This window comes from Podarcis tiliguerta (assembly GCF_965153285.1).
Source record: "Podarcis tiliguerta genome assembly, chromosome: 12".
Taxonomy (NCBI): domain Eukaryota; kingdom Metazoa; phylum Chordata; class Lepidosauria; order Squamata; family Lacertidae; genus Podarcis; species Podarcis tiliguerta.
This window is the reverse complement of record NC_139545.1, coordinates 41,704,360-41,719,764: the sequence shown is the minus strand read 5'-3', so window position 1 is coordinate 41,719,764 and position 15,405 is coordinate 41,704,360. Positions and strand designations below refer to the sequence as shown.

The window sequence follows — 15,405 nt, the reverse complement described above, 5'->3', positions numbered from 1 at the left end:
TTTCTCAACCATCTCCAGCTTACTTTCAACTGGAGCAAAAGGTAAGAAAGTGATTGGGGAGCCCAAATGTCTAGAGCAAGAATGCAGAATCTGTGGTACTCCTGATGTTGTTGCGACTTCCAACTAGAGGTGGAAGGATCTGTTAATCTCAGTTCTCTCAGTTTCTCATTTTTCCAATCTTAGGTCCAGTTTACATTTTGTGGTGATTTTTTTAAAAATAATAATAATTCTAATTTCAATGTGAATTTCTCCCAATAAACAATTTTTAATGTGCAGTTTTGACAAATGTACACGTTTTTGCAAGGGATTTCCTCTAATATAACACACATTTGTATGCTGCTTTTGTGAATAACTTCATTTTTATGCCCAGTTCCCCTAATATATTTACATTTTTGTAAGCATTATTTACTTCAAGAACAGCATTGGAAAATTAGGATAAGTGCAAATTAGGATACATGTGTTTCAGTTTGCATGTTATTTTGGAAAATGCAAACATGATATATTAGATACAGCTTTAAATGCATACTGAATTGAATTTCTCCTCCATACCTATTCCCAACAAGTTCTGGTGTATCCGTTGCAATGTCTGGGGAAAAGAGTATTGTGCTTGACCCTAGGTATGTTCAGTGGCTACTTTGTCCCTATTCTAGACATGATGACCAACAAAGAAAAGCTAGCTCTGAAATGAAATAAAGATTGTTGATTGCTTTTTCCTATCAAAGGTATGGAGCAAGGAGCTGAACCTGTCTACTGCAGAAGGCAGCTGTAACTTTTCCATCAACTTCAAAAGACCAAGAGTTTCCCTGCAATGTCCAAGTTAATTTTCTGTAGTCAATCTGCAGCCTTGGATATTCGATTTTCTTGGTAGTGACAAGCAATATTAGCGCTGCAGAGTTTCTGCTCTTTCGTGTCCTAGAGATCAAAGAAGAAAGTTTTTAACAATTGGAGTCTGCAGAGTGGAGAGATAGAGAGAGAGAGAAAGAAAGAGAGAGAGATTTTGCAAGCAGAACAGAGCAGTGAAACAATTTGGGCTGACACGTCAGTCGAGCCATGATGAGATGCAGCTCTGTGTCTTCTTTTCATCAGGCCCAGATGGTGTAACATCTCTGTGGGATGAGGACATTGCTAAGATGAATACATAGATAACAGCAAGTTGGTCAAGGGAGAGGTGATAGTAGCACGTTTCGGAAAGATGACAAAATGCCCCATTTGGCTCTTTTTCTTCAAGAGGCATGTGATGTGGACTCTTTTCAGATCTTCAGTAGCTTCTGGGAACAGAATATACTGAAAGCGCAATCTTAAAGTTTGGCCGGACATTTGCAGCTACAGGCCATTAGGAAGCCATTTAGAATGCTGTTTTGAATCTTTTTTGACTGACCTCAAAATGCTGGTGAAGTTGTATTCACCTGACCCAAGTAACTTTTGTCAAACTATGTGGAAATTTAATAGCTTGGTGCCAGACTCAACAGACCACCCTTCTTCCCAACCCCCAATTTCACCCGAGTTACGTTAAACTACTTTGGCTGGTTATAAGAATTTTGACTGCAGATGTGTGGGGTTGCTACTTAGCAATGTAATTTGGTGATTACAATTGCAATGTTATTTTCTGCTTGTTTGTAGTTTGAGCCATATTAACTCTCCTCCCTGTAAGCTTTTTGGCATTGTTCAGAGGGGGAGATATTTGCTCACAATTCGCTTCTAAATATAACAATGGATTGGCTTTGAGAAATCCACTAAAATCCTTGAAAATAGTAAGCAGTGTAACAGCTCATCAGTTTTCAGTTCCATGACTGACATAGGTCACCATGTGAACGATTGTTTTGTAACTGGGGGGGTGAACTTTTCTGCATAATGTGGGGTGTCAGTCCACAGTTCTTAATGTTCCAACATATGGTGAGATCCACAACTTGCCATATTTTATTCAGCCTGTTTTTTAAAGGTACCTTCTGGTATCTGGCAAGCTGCAATCTTACTGTGCATCAGAACTTAGAATAGTTCTTTACTGTCCCTCAGTTGCCTGGAAAAGGCAGCTTGTCGAGAGTACATTGCAAGAAAAGGGGGTTTTTTCCTTCATTAATTGTGCATCGCCTTACTGAAGGGATAGGATTCCCCCACACACAAACACATACTGTTCCAACTTTCCTTTCTCACAGATTTGAGACTAAATTTGGACTCAAAAGGTCTCAAAGTGGGTTAGATATTAGCTACCAGAGAAAAGTGATCTCACCTACAAAATTTTTGAACCAACAGACAGCAGAATTAAACAAGAGGATGGTAGCTGTGCATTAGGAGGAGCCTTTGGTTCTGCAAGTGGCTTCCCCCATTACTCTTAACAGACTCCAAATTTGTTGTCTGTTACACAGAGCCTGCAGCCTCCAGCACAGTACTGTGTGTCAAAGCCAGAGCACTGAAGCATCTCAACTCTTACAACATCTTATGCTTCCAACACTGGCTTTATAGGAACAAAAATAAAATTTCCATTATTTCTCAGCTAAGAGCCCAAATTTCTGTAGTTTTGAGTCCACCACCTATTATACATCAGAAGATCTGTCTGGGTATACATCAGAAGATCTGTCTGTGGGTAAGGAATTTCCTGACTGACAGGCCACAGACAGTGAGAATGGGACCTTACTATTCTTCTACTCTAGTATTAGGCACAGGAGCTCCTCAGGGCTGTGTGCTAAGTCCCTTTCTCTATTCCCTGTACACATCTGATTGTACCCCACTGTATAAGTCCAACACAATCATCAAATTTGCGGATGATACAACAGTGGTGGGGCTCATTAGTGAGAACGATGAGACTGCTTATAGGAAAGAAGTACAGGGGTTAATTCAATGGTGTAAAGAAAACAATCTTATGCTTAACACCAAAAAAACCAAAGAACTCATAGTTGATTTCAGGAGAAAGAAAAGTGTATTTTTACCATTGCACATAAATGGCGAGGAGGTGGAGAGGGTTGGTAGTTTTAAATACCTGGGCATTTATATCTCTGAGGACCTCTCATGGACTGCAAATATTAACATGGTTGTGAGGAAGGTGCAGGGGAGGTTGTATTTCCTGAGAATGCTCAGGGGACTGAATCTATCTCAGCACCTACTCCTGTCCTATTATCACAGTACCATCGAGAGTGTCTTAACCTATAGTATATTATCGTGGTATGGAAGCAGCTCTGAAACGGATAAAAAAGCTTTACTGAGAATAACAAAAATCGCCCAGAATGTTATAGGGCTCCAGCTACCAACCCTGGATGAGATCTTCACGTCTCGCACTTTGAAAAAGTCACACAATATCCTGAGAGATCCCACCCATCCTGCTCACAACTTCTTTGAACTGTTGCCTTCGGGCAGAAGATATAGGACAATGAAAACACGAACCACACGCCTTCTGAATAGTTTCTATCCAAGAGCTCTGATTGCACTAAATAATGATCTCAGGGCCAGTTGTAAGAAATAGCAAGCAGGGAGTAGGAAGGAATGAGATAGGGTTTAGGTCATGTTATGCTTTTAATAGGTCATGTTATATTCTGGATTATGTATGTTTTATAGATTATGTCTGAATGGGATGAGAGTGTTGGGATGAGAGTGTTGGAGGTACGTGCAAATGTGTATGTGAAGCCGGTCTTTGGGTGGGTGTTTGATTTTCGTTGTTGTGTATACTGTGTACATACGGACAATGACAAATAAATTTCTATTCTATTCTATTCTATTCTATTCTATTCTATTCTATAGATAAAAATATTAGAACTGAAGGACATCAATAGTAATGCAATTGCCTTGCAAACTTCCCCATCTCTCTCTCTCTCTCTCTGTGTGTGTGTGTGTGTGTGTGTGTGTGTGTTTCTACCACTTTTTCATTAAGCATAATTGATTCTTTGCTTTCCAAACTATGTATGTATATCCGTTGCAATGCTAATTAGAGAAACTGTGATTATTTCAAAGTCAAACCAGTTTTGCTGCCCAGGGGTCTAATCTAAATAGAAAATGATTCATTTCTAATGATATGGCCCACTACATATAGAGTTTAATTTGAAACAGAAACCTGGGTTGAAAACCTATCTTTACCATCACATAGTACAGCCTCTTGTGTTTTGGCCTCAGTTCCCAATCTATAAAATGGGGATTATTATGACCTACCTTAGAGGACAAACCAAATAAAGCCTTTAATGCACTTTTGCAAATTAAAAGTGGTATCTAAATAAGAAACAGGAACAGTAGGTGTTCATCCAGGCCTTCAATATATTTGATTACAAAACTCAAATGAACAGCTTCTCTCATAAATAATTTCACCACTTTCTCCCCTCCAAGCACAGTTAGAATTAATAAATCCAGAGTGAGAAAAGCCCCAAACTTTTTCAATCAACATTAACATATATATAGATTTCAGGATGGCTCAGTCACACACTTACAGTACTGCCAGCCATCTGTCACGAGCATTATTAGGTTCTGCGTACTGAAGGACATGACACAGAGTTGTTGCTACCAGCAGAGATGTGATCTGTCAGAACTGGGTCACATCCAACTAAACCATTACTCAACCCTGGGAAGAACAAGCATATGGGGTTGTTACTTTACCTGCTGGAGGAGTGCCATGTCTGCATGTCACATTAGATTGCAACCCTAATGAATTAGAACTTGTTTGCCAGAGTGTTGTGAGGCCATAAGAAGAATCCTACCGGATCAGAACAAAGGTCCATCTAGGCAAGTACTCTGTTTCCAACACTTATTGCAGACTATTGCTCACAGGTTTGGAATTAACAAGACCCAGGACCTTGCCCAAGATAGTGTTAATTTGATCAGTTTATGAGAAACATACCTGGCTTTGATTTAGCTGTCTGTACAGGGATTAAAGAGAATTTTAATCTGCTAGTCCTGATTTCCTTTTGGATTAGAATATTGTATCTTCTATGAGGTGTTCCTTCTTCTAGGTGGGTACTGCTTTGGTTGTCTGATTTAAGTGAGCTCCGATGGCCAAATGTTTGTTTGTTTTCTTTTTCATCACCACTTTAGCAGAAGGACCAGAGTGGACACAGAAGATGCTATCAAGATACAGGGAGCAGAGATGTGTCTGAAAGGTCCACCTTGGCAGAGGAGTGGGGGGATAGCAGGACATTCACGAGGCTGGAACAATTTGTGATCAGGGCCGCTATCCAAATGTCTTAAGAGTTCCAGCTCCCTCAGGGAAGCACAGGGAATGGCAGTCCAGAGGAGGGCTTTCTCTGTGGTGGCCCCTCAATTATGGAACAGAGATGTGTCTACTATTTGACAGAAGACACACTTCTTTACCCTGGCCTTTGGCACTCAAATGTATTTCTTTCATGGAGCCCACCTTCTTTGCTGAATTTATATTGTTCTGTTCCATTTGTGGTGGCTTTACCTGGTTTTATATTCTTATATTCTTTTGTCGTAATGCGCCCTGAAATCTTAAGGTGAAGGCAATGGTGGCTGGTGCCCCGTGGGAATGGTGAGGCAGAAAACAAGTAATCTCAAAATAGGTAGAGCCAGTGACAAGCAGAGCCAACTCTTTCTAATTTTGTCTCTATTCTCCTCCCTGCCGAGCTCTACAAAAGCAACTGAAACAAACCAGGAAGAGGAACAACAACCTTTTTGGATGGTTTTGTAACACAGGTAGGTTGAAGAGGGTATTTTTTCCTAATGGGCCAGCTTCCACAGGGTGAAGGGTGGGGAAGAAATCTTAATAAGTAATAAATGCAAGAACTAGCAGATTTGCAGGTGGCTCAGATGAGGGACCTACCTCACACTTTATGAGGACTGTGTGCAGTTCATCACATGTACCTCAGGGATGAGCTAATTTTGACAGGGCAACATCTTGTGGTGGGAGGTTAGATCCACCACCTCAACACAGTTGCTAACTGATGGATGCATGCCATGTCCTTTAAATGTGGCATGTTTATGAGAAAATCTCTGAGGTTTTTAATGTTCTCACTTCCCCACCCCTACCCTGAAAAATAGTATTTCCCCCGTATATCCTCCATCATTTGTATATATGTATGGTGATCACCATTCCTCGCATCCCTACAGGGCAGTGGAATTGCACTATACAAACAGTGAACAGACTATCAGTAAAGTTGCTGCTGCTGCTGCAAGTTTCAACAGCAGGGGGGGGGGGGGCTTTTGGAAATAATAATAATATAATTTTTTTTATTATTTATACCCCACCCATCTGGCTGCATTTTCCCGGCCACTCTGGGCGGCTTCCAACAAAATATTAAAATACAATAGTCTATCAGATATTAAAAGCTTCCCTAAACAGGGAAGCTTCCCTAAAAAAGACTGGAGTTGTGCTGTTGGTGGTGCTTGTGGTGAACCCCACCACTGAGAATCTGTTGGAGAATTTATCCTCCCCCTGGATAAATTCATGAAATGATCCCCCAATTTTGCTGTCCACAAATAGGCCACAGATTTTCAAGAGGCCATTTGTGCAAAGTTTTAGTTTAATACAGTGTTAGCTTTCCTGGTTACTTCTGTCCCATTTTTCAGGCTGCAGTGCTTGTTGCACTGCAGAACTGTGGCTTGCATTTCATTCACAAAAGTGGGCATGGTGTGACACAGCATCAAACATCATTGGACAATGTCACTGCTCATCCACACTTCTGTCCCACCCCCCACAGAAGGGAAACAGCAGGAAAAAAAATCTGCCACCGCAGATTCTGAAACTTTACTCCAATTTTCTGGGTTAATGGTGTTGCAAACATTTTTTTTCTCTGGAAACAAGTAACACAGAAATGAGCGCTAAACTTCTGCTTGGCTTTTAAATAATGTGAGAGCTCAGACTGCTGTGTGAATGTAACCTTGGTAGTGCTCACCTTCCTCTTCACAAATGAATTTCATAACCATAAATGTTTAATTCTGGGATTGCCTTATATTTTATCCCGTTTCTAGAGAAAACATCATTCTGACATTGTTGTCAACATTTATTGTGCTTGTTTCTAATAAATATATGATGATTCTGTAACTCATATTTTTTAATATACTGAATAAATCCATTTGTCCTAGATGACACACATTTTTCAAAGTAGCCACAGGTGGGGTAAGTTAAGTGAGGGTAAAAGTGAATGGGGGGGGACATCTAATGGCATTATGCCTAGAAGTGAAATACACATCAGTTGTATGGATTCAACTGAGACAAACTTGCTGAGCATTCAGGGTGTTTCTGAAATAACCTTGGATTAATGATGCTTAGATATCATTCCACATTCGTACGAAATGGAAAATATTTCATTTTCCATGCAGACAAAGGGAGTACAAAGAATAGTTGAAAACATGACAGGAGTGACGCAGAAAGGTGGACTTTTTTTAGAAGAAGAAGAAAATCTTTGGTCTCCCTTTTGCTTAATTGGTTTTATTTTCCCTGAGCAATATAAAACAGCTTGGACTTTTTGATCAACCAAATATCCTTCATCATTTCTAAGAGCTTTTTATAAAACCACAGATCTGAATATTTCTCTGACAGACATATTTTTGAATCTAGAAACAGTTCTGCAGAAAGATATTTTCATCAAAAATGTAAAACCTTATAAAAAATTCAAATGTTTTGGTGCAGTAGAGGCCCTCAACTGGAATAATGCCATCCAATGTATATACAGCATGGTTTTATTTCTAGGTGAGTTTTTCCTTCCTTTCTTTCACAGTGAAACTGATCTCAAAGGTGCCTAACTTCTATGGCTCTCAGAAAGAGCTACGGTAATAATTATTCTGATCTGTCATCACCTTGCCAGATCATGATATTTCAGGTTTCTTGTTTTGAGTAAAATTAATTCCTTATCTTTGCAGCTTCATAAAACAGAAACCCATTTTGAACAATAAAGCATAAATAATGTATTTCTATTTTTGAATGTGTTCTTGGATATGATTGCAATTTATGAGAAAAGCAACTATAATTATGAATGCAAATGATTTCACAGTTATTGCAACAGATTTTGTTTATATATGTTAAACTGTCTTGAAAGATAGCCTGCTTTCATGAGAAAAACCTAGTTTTTCATGTTGAGACAACACTTAGAGTAACAACTATGGAAACTAGGACAATTGCTATAGTGTGAATCAAAATGTGTTAGTTTTGGTCTTTTAGACTGGTATATCTCCAGCATTAAACAGTGTAACTTGGCAACTCACAAAAACGCTGGCTATATCGGGGCCTATAGTCCTCTAAAATAAAATTCTAACTACGTGCAGAGTCTAAATCGTCAAGCTCAAAAATAGATTACAAACTGAGGAACTAATAATAATTAAAACATAAAACATCAAGCGTTAAAAACTTCCTGATACAGACCTGCCTTCAAATGTATTCTAAAAGTTGTGTAATTCTTTATCTCCTTGACATCTGAAGGGAGGGCATTCCACAGGAAGGGCGCCACTACCGAGAATTATGACCCGTTAGGCCCTTTACCCATAAAATCCTTCCCTATAATTTCTAAATGGTCTGAATCCAGATCCAGTGTTCTTTAGAGAATACCATCTACTCTTAGAGCCCCCTGTATCTGTCATTCAGTGCTTTTAATCCCATTATTTAGAGATCCATTTTGTAAGGGCACTGAGCCGAGCCTTCTCAGTGGTGGCACTGCAGATGCAGAATGATTTCGCTGGAGAGGCCTTCCATGAAACATCTTTCAACAGTGCAAAAACGTAGTTGGATACCACCCACAGAAAGTATCTCTGCCATCTTCCTGTGCCACATGATTCCTGAATATAAACATTGCTATTGCAGTACACAAGGGATGCTACAGATATTAACCAACTGTGTAAAAATGTCTTCCAGATTGCAACAGTACTAAAAGAACCACCCATAACGTGCCCTTTGGTACTAAATGAATTGTTTACAAGTCTACAGCTTGCAAATCAAAATGTGAAAGGTATTAGAAATGCAGCACCATGCGTGGACAAGGATGTATATGGTTTAAAGTGACTATATATGTTTTCAGTGTCCATCAGTATAGAATCACAGAATTGTAGAGTTGGAAGGGACCCAGAGGTTAGTGGGAAACCCAGAACAGATTTATGGGGTGCATGGGGACAGGGGAGAACGATTGTGGGTGGGGTGGTTGTGATCCAGGAAAAGGGAACATTACCATTCCTGTGTGCAGTGGCAAGCAGGGATCCTGCCCTAGCTATGGGGGTGGGGGTCTTCAGCACCCTGCCAGGAGGCCCCTGAAGTCTGGCACCAGCCCTGCTCAGCGTATCAGGATTTTAATAATGCCCATGTGTCACTCAAAAATGCTGTTTACACAAGAGATGTGTGTTGAATCAACATGCAAACCACCCCCAATTTCTATGTATTTATAGGGGGGGGGGTCTTCTACACAAAGCCTGTGCATGACAAGTTGCATGTGCAGATCCGAACCTGTACAGCTTGGAGGCACATACATGCTGTTCCAAAATACAGAGGTCAGGTAGAACCAGGAGCTGCAATCCCATTTCCTCTTGCACGTGCAATTTCACATGCTTTTGTCTGAGTACAGTTGCTGTGCAAACGTAGCTGATGGAATCTTTTATTGTTTACCCATGATATAGTGAGTTAGAGAAAAGTCCCCCTAAATCAATAAATCTGCTTCGGTAAATAAATGTAAAGCAAACCGTATCTTTTCCCACTAAGGGACTATTTCTTGCCAAAGTTTGTAATACCCTTTTTCCTGAAAGAGAAGCTGATTATGGCTGACAGCACTCTCATTTGGAGGTCAGTAAGGCAATAGGTTAAATATTATGGCTGAAGAACCTTCACTCAGGAAAAGACCCACACGGTATAATGCAGTCTTTGACAAGAACAATCATATGAGGGAATAATATAATAATTATTTTTGCCACAGGGAAGACATTATTTACACATAGAATGTGTGTGATTCTCTACCAGGTCTGGGCTTTCTAGATTGTCATTCAGATATAAGAACATTGTTGCTATACAGCATTACTAGCCAATGTTGTTGTTGTTTAGTCATTCAGCCGTGTCTGACTCTTCGTGACCCCATGGACCAGAGCACGCCAGGCACTTCTGTCTTCCACTGCCTCCCGCAGTTTGCTCAAACTCATGCTGGTAGCTTCAAGAACACTGTCCAACCATCTCGTCCTCTATCGTCCCCTTCTCCTTGTGCCCTCCATCTTTCCCAACATCAGGGTCTTTTCCAGGGAGTCTTCTCTTCTCATGAGGTGGCCAAAGTATTGGAGCCTCAGCTTCACGATCTGTCCTTCCCGTGAGCACTCAGGGCTGATTTCCTTAAGAATGGATAGGTTTGATCTTCTTGCAGTCCATGGGGCTCTCAAGAGTCTCCTCCAACACCATAATTCAAAAGCATCAATTCTTCGGCAATCAGCCTTCTCTATGGTCCAGCTATCACTTCCATACAGCACTACTGGGAAAACCATAGCTTTAACTATAGGACCTTTGTCGGCAAGATGATGTCTACTTAGACACAGAAAAAACTTTTTTAAAATTAAACATTCATTCATAGTTTATTTTCTATTATAGTATTATCAACATTTTGCATATTGCTATCACAGCAAAAGGAATAATTTAATGCATTATTGCATGCCACCCCAGTCTCTAAACGGTTCAAGATTTCAGGGGTTCCAGGCACTTACTCAGGGTTCATGTTTTCTTCAGAATCCGAGCCTATGATGGAGGGGTTCACAGCATTAACACTCCAAGAGGATCTTGCTTCTCCCATAGCCACAGCCTTGGGTTCCATAGAAATCAGGCATAACACTTTGTTGTGTATATTGGACAGACCCAACAGGTGTTCCTTGTGCTGTTTCTCCATTGGAACCTATTTGCTAATGGAATAGGAAAGGAGCAGATATTTGCCAATTCCTTCTTAACTGCAGCCCCCAGCCCCTCCCCCCAGAAATCCTTTCTGGAATATTTGGATTCTGCCAAATCAAAAGCCCTCATCCTCATAGGAGGGCACAAACTGGATACAACTCATTACCACCACCATCTTATAAGCACTTTGATGTGATTCAGTCCCTATAGTCATGCAATAACTTCTGCCTAAAGTAAAGCAAACTGCCTTCTGGCTGCATGGAACCAAACTATAACACACACACACATACACACTTTTGGGGGTGAGGTGGGGCCACACAGCACTGTGAGCCACAATTGCTATATCAAATCCTCTATCTACATTTTTAAAATGTGCTCACTTGCACATTGTGTTCTGACAAACAGATCTTTTTTTTCTCTTTTGACACGATACAATGCAAAGACAGAGGAGCAAGTAGCTGTTTACATGATCCTTGAAGAGCGAGCCAAGATGGCAGTCTCAAAAACAATGCACAAATGGCAGGGATTCTACAGCTCTCTCCGGGATGCACAAACAACAGCTAATAATTAGAACTGGAACAGAATTCTGGAATAGTCAGTGGCGTATGACTATCCAGTTTTCAGTCATTAAGAGAGGGCAGCATTTATAATTTTAAACCTTTAGAATTTTTTTTTTAGAAAAAGAATTGCAACGATGTAAAGCCAAGGAAGCAGTTGAAATATAAAAGCCAACATCACAGAGCACATTTAGGGAGAACCATTGGTTTTCATTTGGGGTTTTTTTCCGCAGCAAATAAGATGTTGGCTGGCAATGGATATGTAGCCTTTTCGAATGCTGTCCAGATGGCCCCTGTGAATAACGCAGCGCACAGCAGCAATCTACTTGTTGGACAGATAACTTACAAATTTGGAAAGAGCCACTTGAAGAGCTCCTTCATTAAGCTAATAATGTGTCTGGTTACATGGTAAACAAGAGTCAAGGGGCTTGTAACATTTTCACAAAAGGAGTAAGTTTCAGCTGCTATGGCAACCTGAGTGATCCCTATGAAATCAGTTCTTAATTATCCCAGACATCATGAATCCAAGGATGCAAATGACTTGTCACAGGGGGGAAATGTGTTTAAAAAATTACATATAAAGAAGCATACCACTGCTAAAGCCCACCTTCTCTCTTCTCCAGTCCTCCCACATCTAACTTCCACTCTGGAACGAGAACTGGAGCTTTCACCTCCACGCCTTCTTTTAGCTGTGAAGGACAAGATACAGGGTTATAAAAAAGAAACAACTAAGTAGAGAGAAATGGTCCCCTGTCTTTCATTCACTTTATCTCAGAACTCAAGAGCCCATAGTTGTCCTGTGAAATTTATCGTCAGTAAGCTCAGGACAAGCAAAAAGAAATGCTCCGTCATGAAACGCACACAATTTATTTATAGAAGTCATTGCCAGAAGATTTTGCAAAGACACTGAGTTATATGAATTGAAAATAAGAAGACTTGTGCATATCAATTTCCAGCTCATTTTTTTTAAAGCTCAGAAGGAATCATATTACTATCTTAACATATTCTAAGAATAACCTACAGCACAAGGGATTCTTACTGTTGTTAAAAACATTTGTGCTCCACCTTTTGAAATTTGCTCAAGGCAGCTAACGGTCATTAGAAAACATAAAGTACATCATACAAAAACAAAAGGGAAACCTAACACTGTTAATACATCAGTAGGAGGAAAAAAAATCAGGCTATTCTGTCCTCCCCCACTAGGGCTGGCAAAGAAATTCAATTCAGTTCACATTTAAATACTCTCAGCAGCCAGAAGCATCATAGCCAGACACTGGAGAGACCTGTCAGGAGTAAGCATGGAGCAATGGTACCAAATAGTATGGGAAACAGCCCTACTAGAAAAATTAACTAATAAACTGAAACTGACACGGGGACTAACAGAAGAAGACGCCTTCACCCCAGTATGGCTCCCCTTTATCACATACACAGCCCAACAGGACAATGACAATAATCCACCAACAGCATACAAATCAATATGGCTAACCTGATCCAAAACACCTACCCACCTCACTCACACATGAAAACAAAGATCACCACAGCCAATCACAAGCAAACAATCACACCCTAGGCCAACCCCAACCTCTCTCACCACCAAAGGAACACAAGTGAACAACACAAGCAACGCTGACACCAAACTCTACATACATTAAACATAATAGAAACACCGCCACACGACCCCACCCCCATCCATCTTCCCTCTCTCCACCCCCCCTTTCTTTTTTCTTTCTTTTTCTTCTCCCCCTAATGCCTCAACAAATGAAATGGATTTGTAAAAATGTTACATGGTGGGGGGAAATACGAGGCATTACACTTACTTCTGTAAAACAAGAAAATCCTTAATAAAAAAAATTGCAAAACCTGCCTAATTTGCACCCTATGAAACAAAGCACGACCATTCTTCAAAATTTTCACTTCTCCAAACTTTGCAGTGCACATGCATGCATAATTTTATTTGTATGTTGCCTTTCCACAGCTCAAACCATGCTCAAGTGGCTTACAACATGAAAAGAATTCATAGCTACAACATGACGAAAGGAGTCACAAACAATAAATAAAATACTTAAAAACACAGAACCAAACTGAACAATTTCCACACAAATCACAAGATCTAAAATAAAGATACAAAAAGGCAACAGCAGCAACAAGTCCACAACAACCATCCAGTCGACCATCCACTCCAGGTGTTCCCCAGGGCCACAACACAACTGCTCTTGCCAACTGGTGCACAACCTTTCAGAATGTGCCAGAATCCTTCTGGTTCTGTGGGTCCTCAGGAGTGGGCCCCTCACCTCCGCACAATGCCAGTTCCCAGCATTTTAAAAGTGGGCTTACACATCTTGTCTGACTTTCATAAAATATACCGCTGCAAACATACTCTAGTTAATAAATAACACAAACAAGCATTTAGCTGAAAAGCCATTTAACATCAACTGTAATAAGTGACAGGCAAAATTATGATGGAGAACACCTATTGAAGAAGATGAAATATGACTCAGAGAAAGGGGAGATGATCTGTAATGAATGCAGTACAACCGCTTGTTTACGGTGATTGCTGTGTTCAGGCTGAAGGGGATGCATTAAAACATGCCGAATCATGATGATAGCTTCCATTTTCCTAATAAGGCTGTATCCCTTCTAGCATTATTATGTAAAATGTAGAATGTAGGTAGTAGGAGTTATAATGTTCAATAATGGTTCAGTGTAAGTATATAAATGTACAAAGCAGGTAGATTAGATGGGTGGAACATTTATTTTCTTGTCAGGCCAACGAAAGTCAAACTTAAAGTGAGCAGTCCTTTGCTTCTTACATTATTTTTTTTATTAAAAAAACCACACTTCTTGTTATATTTTATGTTTTTGTATCTTCGAAGAAAGATGAACACTTAAAACAGACCAGCTGCCTCTTTAAGTTATAAAGCTTGCCTTGTTGAAACAAACACTAATATTTAATTTCCTTAGCAAGCACAAAAGAAGTTGATAATAACAAGCTAATTATCTAAGTTAATTATCTAATTATCCAGGGCCTGCTCTTGCTCCCTGTGAAGTCAAATGGCAATTTTGCCATTGGAGTATAAAGAGGCCTTGCAGCATTGCAATGTCATTGAACTCTATTGAAATAAGTGGAAACTCGCCAGTATTAATGCAATGAATGGTCTAGAAGCACCCGATGTTGTACTATTGTTGATGCTAAGTGTGTGAAAACCAGAAATGTGTATTAAAGGTGGGTCACTGAGAGTCCCTAAAGATGCCATCTTTCTAAAGAAAGTACAGGATATAACATTTAACATAATAATACCTAGCAAATAAGATGTCTTGGGATTTTGACTCTGGTTACTGCAAATCAGTTGGAGCCCATTAAATTCAGATTCTGAACACATTCTTTCAAGGCTGTTTTAAAATTTGCAGTTTTGTGGGTTTCCCCATTTCTGCTTGTGTATCCTGACTGCAACAACTACAGGTGCCCCAACTCAGGAAAGTGTGACACCAACAAATGCATATGCTGCATAGATTGCCGTATTTGTGACTCTCCAGAACAAGCTGCCACACAGAAATCCAGACAGGGTAACAGATGACTATTTTTAAAAAATAGCCATGGTTCCAAACAACCCATCAGTTGGCTGGATCAAGGGAATGTGGAGTAGCCAAGTTTACAGGTGACCACAGAATGATGAAAACCTAGAAATTTGCATGAACAATGGAGCTACTACAATAAGCAGAAGCAACCTGGTAACATTCCTAATTGTGAATGGCCCAATAGGAATGATGCTCTATCATGGTATAGTGCCATTCCTATGGATATTCTTTTCATTTATGTTATGTACTGAGTTGAATAGGATCCAAAATGCAGCAGTCTGATTGGTCCTAGAACAATAGGATTCAGAATGCAGCAGTCTGATTGGTCCTAGAACAATAGGATTCAGAATGCAGCAGTCTGATTGGTCCACAGGAGCCACCTAATCCAGCTCCAGGTGGAAGTGAATCCGTGACCTGATTGGCCTACAGGAGAATCCTGGAATTCGCCAATCACGTGGGGCCCGTTGTGTAAATAATGTATATAAAGCAGACATTCTGGGG

At 40.1% G+C, this 15,405-nt stretch overlaps 1 long non-coding RNA gene across 3 annotated transcripts in view; it reads right to left on the bottom strand.

Moving 5' to 3' along the window:
- Nucleotides 1-425: 425 nt before the first annotated feature.
- Nucleotides 426-15,405, bottom strand: part of LOC310661163 — a 30,087-nt gene continuing 15,107 nt past the window's right edge. For 2 of the 3 annotated variants that reach the window (XR_014503797.1, XR_014503799.1), the window contains exons 2-3: nt 11,936-12,017; nt 426-912 (exon numbers count right to left, since the gene is read on the bottom strand). This is a non-coding gene — a long non-coding RNA (uncharacterized lncRNA). Of the gene's footprint in view, nt 913-10,354; nt 10,783-11,935; nt 12,018-15,405 lie in introns of those variants that run through there. The other variant, XR_014503798.1, reaches the window with a different exon arrangement.